This window comes from Schistocerca americana, chromosome 6 (genome assembly GCF_021461395.2).
Source record: "Schistocerca americana isolate TAMUIC-IGC-003095 chromosome 6, iqSchAmer2.1, whole genome shotgun sequence".
NCBI lineage: Eukaryota > Metazoa > Arthropoda > Insecta > Orthoptera > Acrididae > Schistocerca > Schistocerca americana.
This window is the reverse complement of record NC_060124.1, coordinates 451,145,169-451,159,743: the sequence shown is the minus strand read 5'-3', so window position 1 is coordinate 451,159,743 and position 14,575 is coordinate 451,145,169. Positions and strand designations below refer to the sequence as shown.

General features: G+C 41.9%; 1 protein-coding gene across 3 annotated transcripts in view; it reads left to right on the top strand.

The window, feature by feature from the left end:
* The window catches only part of LOC124619898 (ethylmalonyl-CoA decarboxylase-like), a 58,743-nt gene that overhangs the window by 19,408 nt on the left and 24,760 nt on the right, over positions 1-14,575 (top strand). Inside the window, exon 1 of one of the 3 annotated variants that reach the window (XM_047146532.1) lies at positions 5,631-5,752. The exons of the other annotated variants lie outside the window; for them this stretch is intronic. The gene's annotated coding sequence lies outside the window, so the exon portion shown is untranslated. Of the gene's footprint in view, positions 1-5,630; positions 5,753-14,575 lie in introns of those variants that run through there. 3 annotated transcript variants of the gene reach the window in all.

The window sequence follows — 14,575 nt, the reverse complement described above, 5'->3', positions numbered from 1 at the left end:
GATAAAGATTCTGAGAGGTGAAGCGTAGCTGAACAGTAAAGTTTACCGGTTACAATATGTACGCGTGTGGCTGCTGATCAGGCAGCTCGTGCCCGCACGCACACGTGTGTTGTGCGCTGCACTGCTTCACAGTAGTACGCGAGGGGATTAAAACTTCCCTCTTACAGACCGAGTATTGGCGTACTTACTTTAGCGAGTTACACTGAGAGATAATTTATGTTGGCTCTAAGAACTATGTGGTGGCTTTTCCAAGTACGTATCGTATCGTTGCTACGACGCAAATTACGTGTCGCACTTGTGTTTAGTGTCACGAAAAATCACGAGCAGCAAGGAAAAGTGAAAATGTGAACATGATGATTGTATTTATGTACTTTAAGGGAGGGACAAAGCTCTCCTTAGGAACAACCAAGTAATGCCCATGGTTACATCTTTAAAAATTTCCAACGCAGGTTTTTGCCTTCTTCACTTAGCTAGATACCAGAGACACAATTTTCACTTCACAATAGATCGTCGGAGAATAGCTTCAACATGGACACTGCAACAAGGGAGGAGCAATACCTCGATGAGAAAGATGGCTGGAAAGATGGATAGGACTGGTATTGTTGGAGTAATTTACAGTACCACTGCATACTCGTCAACAAAAGATGAAAGACAGGATAGATCCGAGAGCTCGGCAGTAGAGTAAGTAATAAAAGGGGAGGGCTTCAAAAATTAACGGCAATCACAGGCGACTGCAGGTATCCACCGATTGAGCAGCACGGATACCAGCATGTCGTGTGTTGTCAGTAGCGTGAAAAAACCGAGCCAATGAAATAGTTGTACCTATTACTCGTTGTCCATTGTGAGTGCGAATCTGTCTCTCGCTGAACTAGTCAGTTGTGATTCAGGCCAACTCAGCAGGTGTTCCTTTACCCTTGACCAATTACTATGTAGCGCTTGGGCCCATTCCTGAGTAGTTCCCATAATTTACTGAGTCCAACCTATCAATCTGACACGTCAGTGACTGTGTCAGATAGTCTTCCATCGTTGTGGTGGCAGTGAAACATTCCCACAGACAAAGAGGTGTATTAGTTTTTATCGCGGAGCCGCTCCTTGTTATGCAAGGCAGCAGAATGACCAGCATGGCTTAGGTGCTATTTGATTCATAAAGGAAAGATAATAGTAAGTAACTATCCCTTAATACAGTGAGGGGAGGGGGAGAGTTGAGACATGGCTCCGTGTTCCCTGCGTATACAAACTGAAGGTATACAACATAAAATGACAAAAAAATGCATACATACAACATAATAAACTTACATGAGGCATAATGCAATTAGCAGCACAATAAAATAATACAAAACAATAAAATGAAACACACAGCATAAATTAGCTTATGACTCAGATCACTGAGCAAGCATTGCAAAGCGACTGGAAGGCAGTATAGTCGTCTCAGGACTAATAAATGTGCAATCTGCTACGAGTTGGCATTTAATTCCAGACGAATTATGTCACTTGAAAGGAGACTGTCATGATCCATGGCTATGAATACTAAGGACATCCATTACTGGGTATGTGAAAACATTATTTGTAATGCAAGGTGGTGTGATTGGTACAAAGTGTGTAAATGACGGTAATAGCAAATAGGAGCGAGTGGGACTGTGGTGATGCGAGTCAAATGTAATTCATTGAGGTGTTACATTGTAATAAAATCGTGGCAGTGAAAAGATAAGATTCTCTCACTTGTTTGGTACCACCTATAACCCCTGTCACACTCTCTAATAAATGGTTCTTTCTTTACTCTGTTATGGTAAAATATGCATACCCTATTGAGCTTGACTCGGAGTATAGACTTGCATGAGTAATTATGCAGACCAGCTGTCGCCATAGGTTGCATTTCAGACAGCATAAGAGTGTGAATTAGTTGCAAGGCTGTAGATAAGGTAGGAATAATTTCGTTTTCTAGTGTGTTTTATGTAATTTGCGTTTGGTTAGGTATAAGATACTTCGTGTAGTAGTGTAATTCATAAACTAGGATGTGTGTGGTTTATTAGATGACGTAACGAATGACAAAATGTGGCGCAGTGATTCATTCGATGTAGTGTGTACTGGTGTGTGGGTGTGCGTGTGGCTGCGTATCTGACGGAATGCGCTGCTCTGGCGCCTCCAGCAAGGACGCTCTATCAGGCAGCTGTGCACTTTTTCGTATGCTTAGTTATGTTTTGTTTTTGTCTGTGATGGCGTGGCCTGTTATTTGTCACTATGTGGGTGAATGACTTTAGTACACTAGTGTTTGACTATGCCGAACTAGGGAAGTTGCGATACTCAATACTTCAACTCTAACTACAATTCTGATTCTATTCTTCTTAAAGTAGTGCTCTCTATTGGACGATTCCGAGCCCAGCTCCCTTCCATACATAGCCAGGTTGGATACAGAAATGCACATCATAGTGGCCGGCTACACTAAGTTATGTATATCCGCCAATTCCTGAATGTGTATGGCAAAGAAGTACGCCTGAAGACGCCCATGAGCGGCACTACTTCCTTTAACTTGCAACCGCGAATACCAATAGTCTCTTTAATGGTGGAACACAAAAACTTTTAATCCCTGTTTTCCAAGATGGCGGAAAAATATTATTGGGGGCTATACGAACTGAGATGTATTACATTAGAAATGACTGTGTCCTCTACCAATTACGTAGTAGTGCCAGTATACGTCAGCGCATAGACAACGATCTTTCTATGTGAACTTTGACTAAATAAGTTACTTTTTCATCACATAGTATTGAAGAATTTACATTGAATATTCACTTGGTTTGTAACCTGGGAAAAGTTTTAACTAGCTTCTGCTAGGCAATCAATAAAAGTTCCTCTTAAAAGATAGCAATTTGTGTTGTGTACATCGGCAGACATCATTATGAAAAGGTGTACTTTATTTGAGCATTAGACAAAATGATTTGTGGTTAATAGCTATTGCAGCGATATTCAAAAGGGAAGTTACCAGTACTGTCATATGGAGGATGAATGGCATAAATACTACAAGTGTAGTTCCCATAACCAGGTACCATAACACAGATCACTCCTCTTCACAGAATACTTACTATTCAATGTTCTTTGTCATACTCTCCAGCATTTCAGTATAGGCATATGACGCGCTAAAACTTCGGTGCAGCTACCAGCTCTCTTTCATTACAGTGACACTAGTAGGTGTATTTTGTTACTGATAGTCATACGTACTTTGCATAGGTATGCTGTGTAGATGGACAGTGCAACGTGTGAAAAGAAATATCATTAAAATTGCTGTGTCCTTCCAGGCTGAATGTTAGATTTGTATGTACTGTGTAATTATTTCTTTCAATAATAAATAATTCCAAAACCTCACTATTCTCGTCCTGTTACCTTGTTGATACATAGATTAAACTCTGGGGTAAACTCCATAGTTCAAGCACGGATTTGTGCTCTCAGGGTGGGAAACAGAGAGAGAGAGAGAGATGTGGTGTGATATTTACAATGAGGCAGATGAAGCTAGTATGAAGGTGACCCAGCGATTACAAGCATTGGGTCTGATATCTAGTGTGATACACAGGAACTGCAGAAAATGTGGACAGCTGTATTCGTTCCGTTATCTTAAGCTCTGGAGAATTTAATTACGTGGAAGATACAAACAGTGGCTATAACTGATCTAATACCCCAGGATTGAGTTTTAAACTCGTGTTAGCGTAGGATCATGATAGTCTTGTATTATTTGTCAATTACTTTTTCCATTCAGGAAGTGCTTAGGAGCTCTTGCGACAACTTATCATACTATTTGAGCAGATATCTCCTCATCGAATATAATTATACTGCCGTTCCAACCCATACTTCCAGCACTTTGCTTGCTCGCTACTTACTCTACACTTTGCACTTACATATTAGTAGGCTACACTTAAGGCTGCATATGCAACTGAACAAGTATTACATGAAACTTCAAATGAATATGAGTTAACAGCTACGCTTGATACACTACAAAACAAGATACAAACTTAGTCTCTTGACCTCAATGCATAAGGATGCTTGTTCCTTAAGGAATATCTAGGTCTGACAGGTAAAGGTTTTACCTTCTTTTTCTTTACTTTAGTCACTGTAGGTCCTGGCATAGTTGATACGCTACTAGGCGATGGATTAGGCAAAACTGTCGGAATGGAAGGTGCTTTTCCATAAAAGGGTTTCAGACGATCAAAATGTACTATCACTAACCGATCTGGCAACTGGATTTCAGCATTTACTGGAGAGGTTAACCGAATGATGGGGTATCGTCCCCCATACTGAAGTGCAAACTTCTTTGTTCTTCCTTGTCTTACTGTTGGGTTATGCAACAAGATTAAATCTCCAGGCTTGTAAAGGGGCATTACTGCATTCTTATTACTCTGCTGTAATTGTTTTTTGGTGGCTTTGGAATTATTGGTTTGAACTTGTTTCCAAATTGACTTGAAACGGAGAGCTAACCTCTTGATTTCAGTTATGTCCACACCTGGGGGCAATTTGTCCAATTCAAAAGGTGAGTTCATAGGTTTGCCAAAAACTATCTCATAAGGACTATAGCCTGTTGACTCATGGACATGGCTATTATAGGCTGAACGACTATATTGATATAACAGTCCCAATCTGAATGCGTTCTGTTTACATAATAATTTAACATTTTCTTAATTGTCCTGTCGACACGTTCCAGGCGGCCATTTGCCTTTGGATGAAAGGGGGTGGTTCTTCACTTTTTGATTCCTAGAAACTTGCACACTTGAACGAATAAAGCTGACTTAAAGTTCGTCCCTTGGTCTGTTAGAACAGCATCAGGGCTGCCGAAAGGCAAAACTAAGTGATTGACAAATTCTCTAGCAACTGTCTCTGCTGTCATATCAGCGAGAAGTACCAAAACAATGTATCGAGAAAAGTGGTCCATAATGGACAGGATATATTTATTGTTTTGATTGCTTTGTGGCAAAGGACCGACGATAACCAGGGCAATACTCTGAAATGTTCTCCTCGCCTTTGGAAGGCTTTGTAAAGGTATTTTGGTCCTAGGAGGGGGTGCTCTTTGAGCGCAAGGTAAACAATTTTGAATATACTTTTGAACATCTTTCTTTCTGGTTTTCCACCAATACCATGCAGCTATCCTGGCATCTGTTGCTCTTCACCCATTATGGCATGCTTGCAAACTATCATGACATTGAGCTATTATTCTGGACTGCAATTCCTTAGGAATTACAACTCTATTACCACCCGGAGTCTTTCAGTATAAAATACCATCTTCAGTAATGAAATCTACACTGGTAACATACCTATGACATTCAACATCTCGGCTTTGTACCTCTTTCAGTTACTCAATCAAAACATCATTTGTTTGAACTACCCTTTACGACTCAGGGAGTCAGCATTAGAATGCAGTCTACCAGGTTTATGCTTAACCTCGTAGTCATATTCAGCAAGTTTTAAAGCCCATCTAGTTAAACGACTGCTAGGATCTTTCAGATTCAACATCCAAGTTAATGCCGCATGATCTGTTATTACAGTGAACTTTCTACCGTACAAATAACATTTAAAATAGTTTACCCCGAACATAAGTGCAAGCAATTTTCAGTAGTACTATAATTTATTTCAGCCTGATTCATCTGGCGGGAGGCATACCCAACAGGTCTTTCCTCTCCGTTATATTCTTGGCTAAGGATTGCATTAAGAGCATAATCTGAGGCATCGGTTGCAAGAATAAAAGGTTTTTCAAAATCTGGACAGACTAACAGAGGTGAGCTTGTTAGTACTTCTTTAATCTTCTTTACAGCTACTTCACATTCTTATGACCACTCGAAAACTGCACCTTTTTTCAACAACTTGGTTAATGGCTTAGCTATGGTGGCATAATCTTTCACAAACCGGTGATAGTAATTACATAGGCCAAGCAGTAACTGTAACTCTTTTACATTGGTTGGGGTGGGAAAATCTCTCACAGCCTCAGTCAACCGAGGATCTGGTTTGACACCTTCAGCACTAATGACATGTCCCAAGTAGTGGACTTGTGACTGTGCAAATAAACATTTTTCTATCTTCAGACTTAAATGGGCACTCTGCAAACGTGACAAAACACACCTCAACCTTTCTGCATGTTCTTCAATAATTCTAAAAAATACAATAATATCGTCTAAATAAACTAAACATGTGGTGAGCTTTAAACCACGTAAAAATAAATCAGCAAATCTTTGAAAGGTTGCAGGAGCATTCCTGAGACCAAATGGCATGCGTAAAAACTCATACAAACCCGAAGGCACAATAAAGGCTGTTTTAGGTCTGTCCTTGGGAGCTATAGGAATATAATGATACCGCATATCTAAAGTGGTGAAATACTTGCAGTTTCCTAATTGATCTAGGGTTTCATCAATACGAGGCAAAGGATAAGTATCAGGTGTTGTTACTTTATTCACCGCTCTCATATCAACACAAAGCCTATAACTCTTCTCGCCATTGATTGATTTCTTACGAACCAGAACGATTGGGGACGACCAGGGGCTGGCAGAGGATTGAATAATCCCTGCTGCTAGCTGCTGTTGAACTGTGTCTTCCACTATTGGTTGTAAATGATAAGGAATTCTATATGCCTTTTGAGATACAGGTCTAGCATCCCCGGTGGGAATCTCGTGCTGTATGAGGTCAGTAGCAGGCAAATATTGCCTTTCCTCAAACAACCACGCAAATTCTTCCAATACGGGCCATATTAGCCTCTGCTCTGCTTTACTCAAATGCTCTAACTTTTCATTAAATTGCTTTTGCAAAGAGGGTATCAGGGTATGCACACTTCTAATAGGGAATTGCTTCCTATTTTGATTCTTACCTTCATTTATTTCTGAAAAATCATCATCTACTATTTCCTGACCACTTGCTAAAACTGTTCCACGTGGAATCTCTATCCTTCTCAAACCAAAATTATCGACACATACAGGTACACAAAACTTCTTCCCTTTTCTCTCTACAGCACATAAACCTCTCTTCACATGAACTTGCAACCTGTCCAACACATCGTTTTGACGGAACGGATCCACAAAAATGATTGAACTAGTAGGCAATGGAGCTTTGATATAAATCCATAGAACCTTGCCTGTCCCACTCTCAATGGTAACTGGGCATAACAATTTAATGGGCCATGTACGCGGTTCTGTCGGATCCTGTGAGAGCGGCCATCCCTCACAGTTTCCTCTCGCGCTTTCGGTCCAAATGCCGCCGAAAAAGTGAGTTTCCTCACCAAATCGGACGGTGTGCGTCCTATAATCGATTACCCCTTGGTACTCATTGAGGAAATCATTGCCTAGAATGATATCAAAGTCCCTCCTATGTTTCCGTACAACCTCCATATTAAAACCATATGTTTTTTTTTACTTTACTGAAAACTAACGAAAGATGACCCGGCAGGAATGATCAGTCCTTCACCCAGTCCAGCAATGTGAGAGTGGGGCGGTTTCAACCTCTACTTATCATGATTGGGGACAAACAGCACGCTAATTTGTGCTCCCGTATCTACTAACACTCTAATTGTTCTACCCCTGAGTTTACCCTCTAGCAAAACATTTGCCACCTCATCTTTCTGCTGTTTTTTATACACCGGTTACATTACTTTTATCGGGGGCGAGGGTAGGTGACTGAGCCTGCCCCCCGACCATTTCCCTGTTGGTAACTACCCCGTTGCCTGTTTGTCTGTGGAACATTTCGCTGCCTTTGTCTGGTTACTTTGTTTTGGGGGCATGTGACATTAGTATGCCCGATCTTGTGGCATCTGCCACAACACAGTGCATGGCAGTATGATTAAACTTCCTGCAGTGCTGACATTTTGCATCATTAAGAAACATGCGCCGCGACTCGTTACTTCGCGATGGGTTAGAAACAAATCTCCCTGCTTCCTCACATAGCATTGCAATTCACACAGCTTCGTGCAATGTAGTAGGGGAAGCCATTTTCACTTCTGTCGTGGTTTGCGGGTTAATCCCTCAAATGAACACATCTATAGCCCTTGCTTTTGCTTCCTCTATTAAAACTTCATTACGGGCCTGGCATTTGCTAAGCACATAAGTGTGACACGATACCATGCGGATTCAATCAGCAAATACTTCTAAATCTTCATTGGTTTTCTGTCATAAGGTAGACAACAAATCCCAATAATAACTGACACCTCTCGTATCGGAATAGTGCCCTGCTAACCCTTTAGCCAAGGCTTCAAAAGTGATAGCATCTCGCAGAGCGTCGACTGACTCAACATATGTTCGAGCGTCTCCTGCTAGTTTCAGCTTCAGCACACACAAAAGGAAACTATCAGGCCAGCCACAAGTCCTACCTACATCTTTGACACACTGCAAAAATGTCGTTACATTTTCGTTAGTTTTACCCGCGAAAGTCGGGATGAAATTTATGGCAAGAAAACTGCGAACAAGAGTGGACATAGGCGGAACTGGGCTAACTGCAGAGGCATGACTAGCACTTGCAGTTGCTTGTTCAGTTGTAACTTTTTTGTTGCTTTCTGCCGCAAGCGCATTGCACTGCTCTCGCAATTCCATCTTTTGCACAGTTAACTGTCTTATCTGTTCTTCTAACATAGTGACAGGGTCTGCACCAGGAATTTCGGCAGCAGCTCCTGCTTGCTTATTTGAATGGGTGTCAAGCATGTTTACAAAATGACTTCACAAACAACTCAAGGAATTGCTACAAAGATAGCGAGGTCAGGCTACTGCAATTGCTCGCGACTTACACTACTTCATTATGCTGGAGGTGGCGACGTTGGCGGTGGCGGCGTAGGCAGACGAAGCGGCAGCCGGGCATTGACTGCAGGCTGCGCAGCAACACTACAGTGGTGGTGAGAACTGCTGCCCCAGCAGCATCTGACACAGTAGCATCCGGGTTGTGGTGAAGTTCCCTTTGCTTCCGCAGCAGTTTTCTAACTCGGTTGTTGTACCACAGTGGCTCTTTCCCATCTCTTACAATCTTGCTTGGCACATACTCACCTAACGCATATTGCACAATGGTTTTGAACTTTGTCCACTGATCCTCAACACTATCTGTACTTAAAACAAAACTTTTGTGTTGAGCCATCAGGTACTCTGAAATCTGCTTTTTGTCACTTTTGCAGAAAAATCTTCCTACCTTATTTAATATTTCTATTTACGGCTGAAATCATCAATGCAATAACCGCTTTATGATTGCTGATTCCCTGTTCTGCATTAACTGTTTCAAATAGTTTGGGTCTGTTTGTCACCAGAAGGTCTAATATGCTATCGCCACGAGTCGGTTCTCTGTTTAACTGCTCAAGGTAGTTCTCAGATAAAGCACTTTAAAAATTTTCACTGGATTCTTTGTCCCTGCCACCGGTTATAAACATTTGAGTCTCCCAGCCTATATCCGGCAAATTAAAATCTCCATCCAGAACTATAACATGGTGGGGAAATCTACTCGAAATATTTTCCAAATTATCCTTCAGGTCCTCAGCCTCAACAGCTGCTGAACCAGGGGGCCTATAGAGACATCCAATTACCATGTCTGAGCCTGCTTTAACCGTGACCTTCACCCAAATTATTTCACATTTCGGATCTCCATCAATTTCCTTCGATACTATTGCACTTCTTATCGCTATAAACACACCTCCCCCTTCACTGTCCAGCCTGTCTCTGCGGTATACATTCCAATCTGAGTTTAGAATTTCATTACATTCAGGATGTGGCTGAGGTGGAAGTGGGGTCTAAAAAAGAACAAGTGTTAATTTTTCAACTCCGGTCGGCAAACTGCCTCCTGTTTATTGAGAAAACATTTACTGATTGACCTAGCTGGGGTACATTATGTGAGTTTAGCATCCCTAAGGTGCAAACAGATTGAGCCAGTGCTCAAAAAGTGCACGGAGGCAACCGGCCAATGCGTCTGATCTCGTCGGGGGCCTGTCAGTAAAAGAGAGCGATCCACCCGCCTCGTCCGTGCAGCTCGGCGCGGTGGGTGCTCACACGTGATCTCCTGGACCTTTCTGATTGGCTGCTGTAGGAGCTCTGCCTAGGCAAGCGACACTTCCCTAAGCATCTAAGCATCACCCCGTCAGCAGAAAGGTTGTTTGCTCGTCGAGCACGTGAACAAACCGTGGGATAGCGGCACATACTGGAAAAATCTGATGTGTCGCCAACCCAGGGCCCGTGCACGGCTTTGTGAAGATCCATTGCCACCCATAGCTCATGCATTTTTAAAAAAATTTCCCTTTTCTTTTATTGAAAATAAAGGACTCCCGTACTCAATCTGTCAGCACCTGTACAGTATTTAATTAATTTTTAAATCAAGGTGTTGTCTCTAAAAGACTCGAATACGCAGTTGTCAAACCATTCTCCAAAAAAGGTGATAAAGCTCAGGTTTCCAACTTATGACAAATTTCGTTACTAAATACTGAAGATGCTTATGTAGAAGAGGATTATGGAGTTGATACACACAGTATCCTAAATTTAAATCAGTTTGGTTTGCAAAATGGCATTTTGACTGAACAGGCGACTTTCTCATTTGTTAGCCATCTGGTCAAATCTATAAACACTAAAATGTTACCAGACGGAATCTAAAGCATTTGACTGAGTAGATCACAAAACTCTACTTAGGAAGGCTGAGCTCTATCGTTTACATGGTAAAGCAGGGATGTGACTTGAGCACTATCTACATGACAGAAAGCAGAAGGTTGTGTTGAATGATTCTACAGTGACACCTACCTGCTCTGACTGTGGCACAGTGAAACATGGAGTACTGCATGGTTTAGTGCTTGGTCCATTACTATTCTTAATTTCTATCAATAACATGCTGTTGTGTATGCGCAAAAAAGCACAGTTCACCCTGTTTGCGGATGGCACAACCATTACGATTGACAAAATACTCAATTGCTGTCCAGAGAGCTCTGAGACAACTATATACAAGAAACTCTAGACTGGTTCTCTTCGTATAACATGTCCTTCAGTTTTGACAAAACTCAGTTCATTCAGTTTTACACAGCACATAAAAACAGGATGATGTAGGAATTAAATGTGGTGACAAAGAAATATTGAGAGTTGCATCTTCCAAATTCCTGGGATTACATATTAATAAACTAAATTGGTTGGTTCATATGGTTCAAATGGCTCTGAGCACTATGGGACTTAACATCTGTGGTCATCAGTCCCCTAGAACTTAGAACTAATTAAACCTAACTAACCTAAGGACATCACACACATCCATGCCCGAGGCAGGATTCAAACCTGCGCCCATTGCAGTCGCGCGGTTTTGGACTGAGCGCCTAGAACCGCGAGACCACCGCGGCCGGCACTAAATTGGTCACTTCACATCATATACCTACGTAAAAGTCTGAATTCGGCAGTGTTTATCATTCACTTAATTGCATCTGCTTGTGACTTGGAAACAATAAAAACTGCTTATCTTGGATATTTCCATTCACTTATGGCATATGGCATCATATTCTGTGGAAACCAGTCACAAGTCTTCATGGCACAGTAAAGGGTCATCAGAATTATGAGTACAGTTAACTGTAGATGCCCATGCAGAAATTTATTCAAACAGCTGGTGATCCTCATCTGCCCATGCCATTACTACAATTTACAAAATAAGCAGTGCATATCATGACATCTTGAGGTGTTGGGTGTTCTGTCAGATATCAGTGTCATCCACGCACAATATTTTGACAATGTGACCCGTTGTCTTCAATCAGGTGCTACCTGAGACTGATAATCAAGTGTAATGGGTCCAATATTTATACCTTCTGTCTTCCCGCTCCATGATCACTTATAGAACTGACCACAGAGGTGCACCCAACCAAAAATTGAACACCAGCTCATGGCCAGGTGTACTGGATTGAAGATGGTACAGCTCAGAATGCTGATAGTGGGAGCAGGCCACAGATGGAGTGCTTAGAAGTGGCCATGAAGGGAAAAGGCAGGCAGTATAAAGATGGGACCCATTTCACTTGGGCAGCAGTCTCAAGTAGAACTTGATGAAGACACTGTCACATTGTTGAAATATTGTGTGTGGACAACACTGATATGTGGCAGAAGGCCTAACATCTCAAGATGTCAGCAGATTGCCAGGAAATCCTGAAGAAATAGTCATGATCCAAGAAGTAAATGTGATATTCACAAAGATACCAAAAAAAGTCTCAGTGTGGTACAGAAAGGAGTACACTATTCAAGCATAAAACTATATAATCAACTTTCAGTTCATGTCAAATCAATCCTTGGAAATCTGACTAAATTCAGAAAACAGCTAAAACCTTGTCTTTTGGATAGCTCTTTCTTACAGGAGTTTTTTGACAGTGTGTAATACTTCATGAAACTGTGTTTAATTTTAAGCATTACTATTTGAACTTACTGTGTAGCACTGGTATATCATTTACTAACGGAACACTTTGCACATGAATTAGAGTCTAAGCCTTATAATTTGTCTGTGTGAATATTATTACTACAGTTGATCTGAGTTATTATCTGAGCACTTTCATTTCACTTTTCATGATCTATTTCCATGTGATTTAGATTGTAAGCCTTATGACCACTTGTATATGGTTATTATTGTAATAATGTGACACATTTGCGTTCTTGGGACATAATGATATAGGATTTCTTGGATTTCAAGCACGTTGGGTTGACAATGGGAATGCAGTTTGTGTTAACTGGTTTCATGTAGAAAACAGCCAGAGTTGCAAAATTCAGTTCTTTTTACTGACAAAATGTTTTGTCCTGCCAATGGTCACTGAAAAACTTGACTTCGACACAAGTATGTATGATATTAACATGGTTTGCATGCTGTCATGGAATACACCATTTTTCTATGTGGGTGATTTGAGAATGGGCTGTGATATCCAAAATTGGTCATCGGTAAGATAAAAAGAACCATTGCCTGTCTTCTACCTCAGACTGATATAGGATTTTTCATCAAAGTACAGTGAAAATATAGATGTTGGCAGCTGTAACTCCTTTTGTTGTAATATTGTACAGATGCAATAGCAGAAGTAATGGCAACTCAGTCTTATTCTGCTTCCACATGAAGAGATCCACAATAATACTGAATGAATATAATAGAGGGAAACATTCCACATGGGAAAAATATATCTAAAAACAAAGATGATGAGACTTACCAAACAAAAGCGCTGGCAGGTCGATAGACACACAAACAAACACAAACATACACACAAAATTCAAGCTTGTGTCTGTGTATGTGCGGATGGATATGTGTGTGTGTGTGTGAGTATATACCTGTCCCTTTTTCCCCATAAGGTAAGTCTTTCCGCTCCCGGGATTGGAATGACTCCTTACCCTCTCCCTTAAAACCCACATCCTTTCGTCTTTCCCTCTCCTTCCCTCTTTCCTGATGAAGCAACCGTTTGTTGCGAAAGCTTGAATTTTGTGTGTATGTTTGTGTTTGTTTGTGTGTCTATCGACCTGCCAGCGCTTTTGTTTGGTAAGTCTCATCATCTTTGTTTTTAGATATATAATACTGAATGAAGTATAGAGTGGTAAAAAGTCTCATAACTATAGAACACATCAAATGAAATCTTGTAGGCGAGCATACAATAAGCTGAGAGCCAAGCATGCCAGGCTTATATTGGACTGTTGTACACATGGCATAGTGCTTGCTGTGCCGTCTGTCCAGGTTGTGAGGCAACCTGTCTATGCCTGCCGTGAAGGCACTTGTATTGCACACTGTGTGACTGTGTGAGCTCCACTATGGAAATGTCCACGTCCATGTCTTCACCAGTAGGTGACAAATGCTGGAGCAGGTGTTCTGCTGCCACAGGAGAAAAAGGTCTGAAATGACATCGGTGTGGACAGGCATGGCGCCCCCTCCCCTCCAAGAGGCTGTAAGGAAGCAATGGTGATGATGGTGCTGTACCCACGTCCACATCTGGGCAGGCACTTGTCGCTGGAGGCAGCTGGGGGAGGTGACAGCAACAGCAGCTATGGAGATGAAGGCAGCCTGGTGCTGACTACTTCGTCTGGCAGCTGTGGCTCCCAGAGTGAAGACAGCACTGGAGCTAGAGGAGGTATGGACCACACCATGGGGTCTGGCACAATGTTGGTAGAGGCAGTGGGGGTGGAAGGCTCTCTGGAGCATGGTTGGTCTTGCATGCATGGAGCTGGTTGTAGTGTCATTACACCAAGCCATCAGAGATGCACATAATGCAGAGGTGGCAGCCTTAGCAGTGCTGGACTACCGGTAATATCCACGTACGGTGGCAGCCAAATCCACGGGCCCAGATGGCAGAGCCCCAATGGAATCACTGAGTGCTTAGGGGGCTGGCAGAAGTGAAGCAGCTCTGTCGTGCTACAGTCACCAACTGGAGTGAACATATAGGGTCTAAAGAACCTATCAAGGGCATCCTCGGGAGAAGATTGAGTGATATATGTTTTCATATACGGTCTGAATGTATGGACAAGCTGCTCCGCCTCTCCATTGGAGGGGCCATAACGTGCCAGATGCCACTTTTTGTACAAAAACCTTCAAAATCTTGAGACAGAAAGTTGTGCGCTGTTGTCCATCACAAGCATATACAGTAATCCTTGTAGGGAAAAAAATCTTTGAGAGGACCATGACT